Source organism: Phodopus roborovskii, unplaced genomic scaffold, assembly GCF_943737965.1.
Source record: "Phodopus roborovskii unplaced genomic scaffold, PHOROB, whole genome shotgun sequence".
In the NCBI taxonomy this organism is placed as follows: Eukaryota; Metazoa; Chordata; class Mammalia; order Rodentia; family Cricetidae; genus Phodopus; species Phodopus roborovskii.
Window position 1 is genome coordinate 10,827,062 of NW_026126638.1, and position 10,747 is coordinate 10,837,808.

Genomic DNA, 10,747 nt, shown 5'->3' on the forward strand with positions numbered 1-10,747 from the left:
ACCCATGCTAATGTGGGAAATTATTGGTGGTATAGATGTTTGGGGGTAGTTCACTTCTAACTCATTTTCTCCCTTTCCGCTATTTCATCTTCCCAAGAGCTGCAATCTTTTGAATCTCAGGAGGGCTACTAGAAATAGAAAAAATTTCTGATTACCAATTGGTCTTGAGATTCAGGAGGAAAATGGTTACTTAGGAAAAATGCTAATTAGGTCCAATAGAGCATGAAGGAAAAAAACAGAGTTGCAACTAATTGTTTCTTACACCACCCCTTTCGTCTAGTCGAGTGCCCTGATCTCATCCTCTCCTTTATCAAATATTAAGTGACTACTCAGAAACGACCATAGACTATGCTACGTGGATGTTTATTCCCTACTGTAAAGACTCTCTCACATGACCAAGTCATTGGAGGGCAAGACAGCTGAGGCTGGGCTGCAAGTGATACCGTCCATAGCAGGGGTGAATGCGAGTACTATCACGGCCTCCACCTAACCAAACTCCATACTTGCTACTTTCAGGTATTTCAATGCACCCATTGGCTATTGCCAGGGTATCCCTGTACCCCTTCAGTTAATTACATTGATTAAGGAGGCACATCACCTGGTAAGACTTATGGGAAGATCGCATCTGAAAGCTGCATAAGTGAGCCCCCTTCAGTTAACCTTCTGAAATAAGTGTAATAAGCCCAATTTACTAGGTAGGAAATTAAAACTTCCACTATCATGGAATGAAGAATAATTTCTTAAATTAAATCTTGATTGAAGATATCCATTTATTCCCTATCATTTTTTTTTGCATTCTTCTTCTTTGAACAAGAAAATATATGGGTACCCAATTGCGACAAGAAATAGACATTTATAATCACAGCAAATGTGTATCCACCTCATATGCAGGAGAATGCAGTGCTAAACATTTTTAATCAAGCTAGGCTCCCAGAGCATACAGATGATCTCAGTATTCAGGAGGCTGTGGCAGGCATTGGAGCCTAGTCTGGGCTACATGACAAATAGTGGGCTATGGTAAACATGTCTAAAAGCAAAAGAAAGAAAGCTGAGTAATTGGAAATAATATTAGAACAATACACTACAGCTAGATCATAAAGACATAACTAATGGGTGCACACAATCCTTCCTTTCAGAAAGGATTTAAACACACATAAGACTTATTAATTTCTTGAGTATTAAGAACTTGTATTAAGACCTCTGGAGACGTATATCAGGGACAAATGTTAAGTTCCAGGGTGTTTTTTTTTTTTTTTTTTTTTTTTTTTTTTTTTGCCTCTGTAAGCATAAAAACTCACACAATTAAAAATAAATACTTATTGTGGGCAATCAAATAAATGTTGCTAATAAAGCATCCCAAACATAAAATGGATGACTTTTTTATGATTGAATACCTTTAAGTGAACATTGCTTCAGCAGCAGGATGTGTGTTTTATTGTTTAGATGTGCTTGAATTAACCCCTACAATCTCTGCTCTTTCCTAGAAGGTAAGAAACGTCAGCAAAGAAACATCAGAAAACATTATTTAACTGAGTTCGTGCATGCAAATATGGGTACAGATATTCAGTTAACCCAGTTAGTAATAAAAATGCAAGATATGGTCACCACAGTTATTTGTTAGTAAATTATTCTCAGTTGATGTTTATGAATTCCAAAAGGAAAACATACCTTTAGGATGAAATGATGTCATGAAATTTAAAGATGTAAATGCTAAGCGACCCTCAGCAAAACAAAAGTGATCAATAAATTAGAGCAAAATGGGAAATTTTACATTTATTATTTGGAGAAAATAAAATAATATGCCCTCTATTAAACAGGATTTACAATGCATGGAAATAGTACAAGATAGTCTAAAAAGTAAAATATTTTAAATTAAAATAATTTTAACTAATAATACAAGTAAGACATCTGGCAAGTGTTACTGTCACTTCATTTTGGCCTCATAGACACATCAATTAAATACGCTCATTACATTGTGTTTCCCTGTAACCTCATCTTTATTCCCAATATACCTTCTCAGGATCATTTTTATCTGCAAGCCAAGGTGGGATTTCAAGCTTATCCTTCATGTTACCTATCCTATTAATATCATAAGACTTTATACTTGTTTTTTATTAATACATAAGGTGAACATTAATTATGCCATGGTATCTTTCTTCTCTTTGAAGTAGGTCCTTTATCTATTTGAACCCCTTTTGACCTTGCCCATTGCCCACTTTATCTTATTCACTTCGTAACTGGGTATCTATAACTGAACCTTAAAGGCTATCAACTATCTTAGTGAAAATTTTGTCCTCATTCTGCATCTGATGTATCTCAAATAAACACCCTTCATTCCCCAACTGGTCTTCTTGACTGTAAGTATGGTTAAGCTGTAGTTGCATTTTGGTTTGCTGATTGTAAAGTTCTTTTCTAGTTCAGCACTGGTCAGTATTCACACCCTGCATGATGCAGTTTTCTCTGTCTCCTGTCTACTCATGTTAACTCCTTATCAGAATACCCAGAGAGAGCAAGCCATGATGTCCCACATCCCAGATGACTTCTACAGAGACTTCCAGTTAGAACAACTCAGCTGTACTGGTTGCATGCCTTTCCGTGTTGATTTAAACTCCTAAATGATCTGATTGACTATGAAGTTTAAGCTATATCTGGACTTCTGGTCTTTCCATCTGGTTCAACGATTTCACCAGCAACAGAAAATGCTGTGCTATGAGAAACTTAAGTGCAGTATTTATTTGTCCCACAGTTGTGACCAAATACCTCACCAAACCAAGATAAGCCAAAGATAACCAAGCAAAAAACACTAGATGAAAGGAAAGTCTTTTAGTTACTGGTTTGAGGGCACTGTCAATCACTGTGGGGCAATGTGGTGTAAGCAGGTTGAGGTTGTGGCAAAGAGAATAATAGCCAGGAAAAGCCTGGCCAGTTTAAAGATAACAGGTAGTAGATAGGGATAGGGACCAATAAGGATGTGTGTGAGCCAGGCTGGTGAGCTAACATGTGGAGTTTGTTCTGTTACAGGTTTCTTTGAGTTTATTGGGAACTAGATGCCCGTGGATGTAGTTGGCTGTAGGGGATAGATAGGGGAAATAGTGGCTTTTCCTGACAAATAGACTCCCACTTCACAAGGTTTCTGAGGAATGCCAATTTGGGGTTCTGTTTGTCTGTTACATTTACTTACAGCCCAGCCTGAGCTGAGCCCACTGTCGTTCAGGACATTGGTAACAGCACTGTAGTTTTGGTAACCTGCTTTGGACATAACAATAATTTTCTTGGTGAAATTGTGGACATAAGTCATATCCAGACATATTGAATTGTGAACTGCAGAAGAGACGAGAGCATGCAATCAGCTGAGTCTGCCTCATGTTGCTTGTATGTTTGTTCTCAAGACTGACCATTTGGTATGGGATAACCAATGGGTGTACTTGATGGGAGATGTCATTATGTATATATGTTTCTGATACTGGTTAATGAATAAAGCTCTGTTGGCCAATAGGAAAGGAGATAGGAGGGACTAGGAGACAAGGAGGAAAGAGGAAGTAGTAAGGAGAGTCAAGATGGAGAGTCTGGAGAAAGCAGAATGCCGGCCGGATCCCTGGTAAGAGAAATACATAGATCAGCAGAAATGGGTTAATAATTAAGACAGAGCTAGCCGATAAGAAACTAGTAATGGGCCAACAGTTTATATCAAATACAGAGTCTCGCTGTGTGTTAATTGGGACCAGACCAGGCGGCGGGAGGAAAAACTGTACTCCTTACATGTACTCTTCCCTGACAAAGACCATTCTTCCTGCTCTCAGGATTCCTGTCCCCTGTAGTTCTATGTGTCAGGGTAAGACCTACTGAGTTTAACTTCACCCGTGTTAGCGTGTCCATTGTTATTGTTCTTGTCCTTGTTCAGCTCATGACTGTTTGCACAGTCATGTTGCTGAGACTTTATGCGTGTAGCTTCTCACATTCCTAGGAGAAAAAAATCCCATAGATAATTCACTATTTCCTTTCCCCTTACAATCTTTCTTCCTTTTCATAATTAAACCAGATCCTAAGGTTTAGGAGTTGGGATTGGACTCCAAAATTCTGTGTTTGCTTGGTTGTGGTTTTCTCTCAATGGTCTCAATCTGCTACAAAAAGAAGTATTTTTTTTATTGAGGGATGAGAACTGTGCTTATCTGGCAGTTAAAGGACAAATTTTTAGATTGTGGTTAGGGATCACACTGGTTTAATAAATCTAAAATTGCAGTTTTTCTCCTAAGACCCATGACTTCACTAACTCTGTGGAGATGACTAGGTCTCCAGCACCCAACCTCATTGCCCTCCTGTTAAATGGTCTCCTGTAAGAGGTTACATCCAAGTTTACCTGCATCCTTACTATGAGCCACGCTGCCCACGGTTATGGTTAATAGTCATCATAGCTGGGCAGGACTGTTCTTTGCTTTCCTCTTTTGGAAGTTTTCATGGTGCCTTATAGTACAAGTGTAGAGTCTCCATAGGGAGGAAACTTTCAGGTCAGAGCCACAGGTCCAGCCTGAAGTGGGGCCTCAGAGTCCTGGGTGCAAAGTATATGGTGTCTTCAGCTATAGGGGATTACATTACATTATTTTGAATATATATATATATATATATATATATATGTACACACACACACACACATATATATGTATACATATATATATGTATATATATACATACATATATATATATGTATACATATATATACATATATATGTATACATATATGTATATATGAGAGGTTGATAAACTCCAAGTGGAATAATAGCATGCAACTTCTAAATTTATTTTGAATATATTTCTATTTTTGGTCCAATACTCTTGAAACTTTGGAATTTCTTTTTAGCTGGTATATATGTGATTATTATCAATTTAAACACTGTATATAACTTAATATATATTAAATATGTTTATGAATATATAAGTATTGCTGTGCTTATCTTTAATACAAACATGAGAGGTAATGATTCAAGCTTGTAAGAGCACTAATAGATAGCTCACACACTGCTACATACCTGGGAGCACACCCCTTTTACAATTTGAGGTTAAGATAAAAACCACAAATGCCACAGAAGGCAATGTCCCTTTTGTTTCCTCCCAAAGTTTAGATATTATTTTTGATAATTAGAAGACAAGTATATTATACAGGGTGTCGGTTCTCTACAAGTTTCACTTTAGCTGCATGAGTTTCTGACAACAGACAACAGATGGATGCCCCAAGTTAGTACTTAGGATCCAAAGGTGTTTGAAGGATCTTGGTGGCAAGTGGCAAGTTTAATTCCTTCGTGAGAAACTATGAAGAAGGAAGGAGAGAGAGAGAGAGAGAGAGAGAGAGAGAGAGAGAGAGAGAGAGAGAGAGAGAGAGAGCAAAGCAACTCCTTAAACTCTGCTGCAAACTAGAATCCTTCATCAGTAGTTCTCTGTGTTTAGATACTGAGTTTGGGACAGCAAGAATACCATATGGCTATTACTTAACCGCATCAGTCACTTTTAAACCTCATGCTGGTTAACATTTGCCACAAATAATGTCCCTTCTTTTAAGAATTACACTTTCCTGGACTTCATGAGGGGATTGCCTCCTGCATGGCTAGTGGTTCCTCCTCACTCTCTTAAACTCTGTTCCCAAATTAGTCTTTTGTGTTGCAGAATTTAATCTTCAGACTGTATCATCCAGTTATCTCCTTCAGCCTCATGGTTTTAACAGATTCAACTCCTTGATTTACATGTTTAGCACTACTGTTTTGAATTCCCCAAAACTGTAACAATTGTGACTTGGAAGCCTGTTCAGCATTTCAAGCTTTCATATTCCAAAATCTCCATTCTATGAAATTGAGTACTTTGGTTCCCATGTTGACATTTACTTTAAAGGTTGATAAACTCCAAGTTTAGAACTGTACAGTAATCAACCCTAAATTTGTTTTGAATATATTTCTATTTTTGGTTCAACAATCTTGAAACCTTAGAATTTATTTTTATCTGCTTCTCATAATATGTGACTATTATGAATTGAAACAACACATCTTCCTTGTTCTATGGAAGTTGAAAGGACTTTCATATTAAAATATGCATTAATGGAATGCTTTTTAGTATCATTTCTGACAGATAGAGATTGGAAATACTTTTCATGATCACAACAACAAAAAGAGCTGGATAAAGTAAAAAAATAACACCTCCTCCCTCAGATACATCACATAATTGAGGTCAAGGGCCTCAATTTTGTGGGAAATGAAGAAACAGAAAAATAAAGAGAATGACAAACTACCAAAAAATTTAAATTGCAGGAGCAAATAGCTAGTAGGAAACCATTGGGAATACTTAAAGGGCAATTAAGGAAATGCTAGAGGTTCAGGTTGAGGAGCTTGGAAGTGAAACCCTCCAGGAACCCCTTCATTTTCACAATTTTTCCTCCAGGGGCTCTGCTAGGATTTTACAAGGATGAATGGAAAGAAAACAAAGTTGAGTGGGATACAGATAGAGAGTGGGGGGTAAAAACCACTTAAACTATAGACAAAGTATGGTGGTATCTAAAATCAAAATCTTTCTCCCAAAGGAAACTACTTCGACGGAGCCTCATCTGACTTGCAGGAAGAAAATGCAGGAGACTTCGGTGCATCTGATGGTTCTGGTTTCTTATAATGGAGTGAAATTCTTTTTGAAAAAAGGTAAGAACCCCTTCAGACATACAGCTAAGACTTGATCTCACCAAGAGGGACAAGGGACATATATGGTCTGGGTTTTGGTAATGGTCACCTAGCCATTTCACATCTTGTTGTAATATAGAAGGCCTGGTACTGGGTTTCAAGTCTCAAGAGCCAAATGACATCCATGTCTGATTCAAAGCAGAACCATAACATTCCGTGCTGCTTAGAGTTAAGAGTGATGGCTATTACATAGATCATTTTTAGCTATGTCTTTATTCGTTTTATTGTAGTTGGGTATCATGATATCTTGCCCCTGTTTTTATTTGGAAATTTCTTTCAATGTTGGAAGTCATTGCACAATTGCACAAGGTTTTTTTTTTAATTAAATTAAATTTTAATTTTTTTGTTCTGGAATTATGTGCATCATGTTTGGCTTACCACATATATTTGGATTGCTTTTATTGTTTGTGGAAATAGTCAATTTGTATTAATTTAACCATTGGTTACTTTTAAAATGTATTCATTTATACAAGTTTATGAATTTTCTTGATGTTATTTATTTCTGATTTTGTCCCATTCTGGTATGTAAATGCTTCGAATTATTTCAGTCATTTTTTTCATTTAATATTTGTTTTATGTTCAAATATGTGGTCTATTCCAGAGAATGGTCTCTGTGTACAAAAAGAGACATGATGTACTGCTGAGTTCAGAAAACCCAAAATGTCTGCTCAGTTCATGCAGCCTATATCTTCCATATGTCTTCCTTCAAGTTTATATAACTTTTTGATCATTAAAGCCATGTAGTGAAAACAAAGTTTTGCCTAAAATCTTTTGAAATGCCATTTGTATCATAAAGTACATTTCCTATTGAAATGCAATAGTATTTATTTCACATATTATTCTTTATCAAATGATAAATGTTTGAATCTCTTCGGTCAGAATAGGTCCCCCATTATCATGTATATACAATAGCATTAAAACATACTTTATCTTTATTTCTATTTGCATTTTATGTTACATTTGCCTACAATTGAAATTTACATTTCATTGTATTTTCATCATGTTATTTTTTTATTTTTCTTAAGAATTTCATACACAGATATCATACACTTTGACCATTTCTGTTTCTTCTGTCACTCACACTGAACTTCTTCTTAAAACAATGTTTTCTTAGGAAGCAATATAATTATTATCCATAATAATTCTTCACATAGATGTCTCAAGACAGCACATAAAAGCCTCACTACAAGGAATGAGTTGTCAGCCAAAGTGATTAAATAAACCCCTAAGCTTAAAATTAAAAGGTATCTGTGTTACCCTTGGCTACCTTCCAGATCATACTCAAAGCACTATACACATGAGTAACAGAATATGGAGAAATCAGATTGTTTCTTACCTAAAGACTTCACACTACCGGGTGATTTTCACGGTGCTGGAAACTGCTATGTACACTATTAGAGGATAAAAGTAATTGAAGCATCACCCACCTGTGAACCCTTGAAGCTACAAAAGGAACTGGTTTGACAAGATGAGTACCTTTGTGCAAAAATAGCATGAATGTTAAGGGAGTAACCAACCACTTCCTGATTGGCTCTAAGCACCACTCCAAGCGATGGAACCCAAGCGTAGTACTGTTAGGAGGGCCCAAACCTGTGGCTAGATAGGTCAGGCTTCCCAGAGGAGAACCATAACATATTAGTCTACTTATATATTTGAAGACTGGCTAATATTTCTTGTGGCCCATTTATAAATATTTGAAATTCTAGATGTGGTAACTAGCTTGGTTTGATCATCATTCTGTAGCAAATATATATCAAAATATACATGGTACTGCATGTATACATATTTATCATCTAAAAAATATAATAACAGTGAACAAATTAGTTAATTTCATCCCTATAGTTCTTTTCTTCTCTTCATTAAATTTAAATGGTTATTCTTAAGATTACTATTTCATTCTTTCTTCTTGGCCAAATATTTTAATTTCTAAAGTTAAATAATTTCTCTTGTCACATTGTAAAACTTTTCATAAAGTATATATCTAGATATGTATCCATTTTTATTGTTAGGTAAAGACAACATAACATACCTCTTATAGTTCTCTGTGGTCTCTCTCTCTCTCTCTCTCTCTCTCTTTACCCACAAGAATATACTGAATTTTTAATTTAGCTAAGATCATGATGGATGGAATGATTTTTTTTGAAGAGTAAGACATCTATCATAATATTCAATTTCATTTTTATAAATTTTTGGTACAAACATAGATACAACATTTTTCGGGATGTTCTTTTTTCCCATTTCCATCTTAAAAATAAATGTTCGTCAAAAGTCTAACGTACTGCAATAAATCTTTTAAGTATAAGTCTAAAAAATAAATAAAACCTCCTCATAAATACAGTCCTTCAACTCTAGTAAGTTCTCATTCTTCCTTCATCAGATCTGGGTTACTCAACTTCTCAAAGGTGCTCTATCAGGTCACTCTGTTGAAACCATCCAATTCAAAACAGGGGCCATTCCTTATTTATATTTGGTTTTCGATAGCAATTTACAGAACTAGTAAACCTTAATACAATTCAAAGCCAACTATATATGAGAAAAGTGTAGATCCTCTCATTAGGTAACAGTGAAATTCATCTTTAAAATTGTTAGCCGGATTTCAATTTTTCATTAAAAATTTTAAAATCTCACTTCACCATTTTCTCCTCTGAAAATTTTGAGGCAAATTCTGCTTAACTGACTTATGGTTAGATTGTTGGGTATGATGATTGAAACATTATACAACAAATCTGATCAGATTTGAAAAGGAAACATTCATCTAGGGATACAAATTTACAAGGTAGTCTTGTAGTCGGTTACTTATAAGGAGTATAAATAACTACTGGAGCCACGGATTCATTGAGAAACTATAACGTATTTTAGAAAAAGGACTTTTTTAAATTGTGTAATGCTTGCATGTGTATATGTGTGTGGATATTTACAGTAGAATGCATGTGTTTGCATGTGTACATGGGTATGGTTAAGTGCAGTAGGATGCAGATGCTCTCATAGGTCAAAGAAGGCCGTAAGAATCACTAGAGCTGTAAGTTATAGGCAGCTGAGAACTCCCTGACATGGGCACTGGTATGGAACATTCATCTTCTCAAAATTAGCAAGCACTCCATATCTGAACCATTTCGCCTGCTCTTTCTTAAACATTAATCTCACAGATTAACAGTCAAAATTGTTAATACTTTTACACAATGAAATATAATGGAACATTCAACTTTCAGGCTAATTATATAGAGATAGACTAGTTTTTAATCTTCTAAAACTAAAGTTATTGTTCACTTGGGTATTTTTTAATGTCAGTAATTTTATAAAGAAAATCAAAACACATGTGTTCTGCACACATACACCACATTGGAATTTGATGTTCAAAATCTTTCAAGTATCTCAAATGAATGTTTCACTAATATAGCTTGGAGACTAAAGTTGGGTTTAAAATGATAAGTTAGCAAAAGAGTCAGAGATACCTCCGCTCCCACTTTAGGAGTCCCACAAAAACACCAAGCAAAGATGACAGTGTATGTATAGAAGACTGATCACAGACCCATGTAGGCTCTGTGATTGTTGCTTCAGTCTCTATAAGCCCCTAGGAGCCCTGCTTACTTGATTTTTTTGGTTCTCCTGGTGACTTGATCACCTGGCTCCCACAGTTCTCTCTTGCCTCTCTCATGGGGAGGAGGGGTTCCCTGAGCACCACCTAATGTTCAGTTGTAGATCTCTGCATCTATTCCCATCAGCTGACAGAGGAAGCCTCTCCTGGGTAGGTCTGTGCCTAGGCTTATTGCATCTTGGTAGGCTGTGTTCAGTTGATATCCCTGGGAGTCTTGCTCTTCTCTGAAGGAAAATGGAGGAGCAGTGGATTTAGGGGAGGGAGGAGAGGAACTAGGAGGAACAGAGGGAAGAGATACTGCAGCCTCCAGCAGGGATGTATTGTGTTAGAAGAGTAAATTTAAAAATGGCAAGTTAGGAAATGAATGGAAGAAAGCACTGGCCATGTTTTCTGTTAATATGGGTTAGCTCATAGCTTTCACAGAAGAATCATAATGGGAATA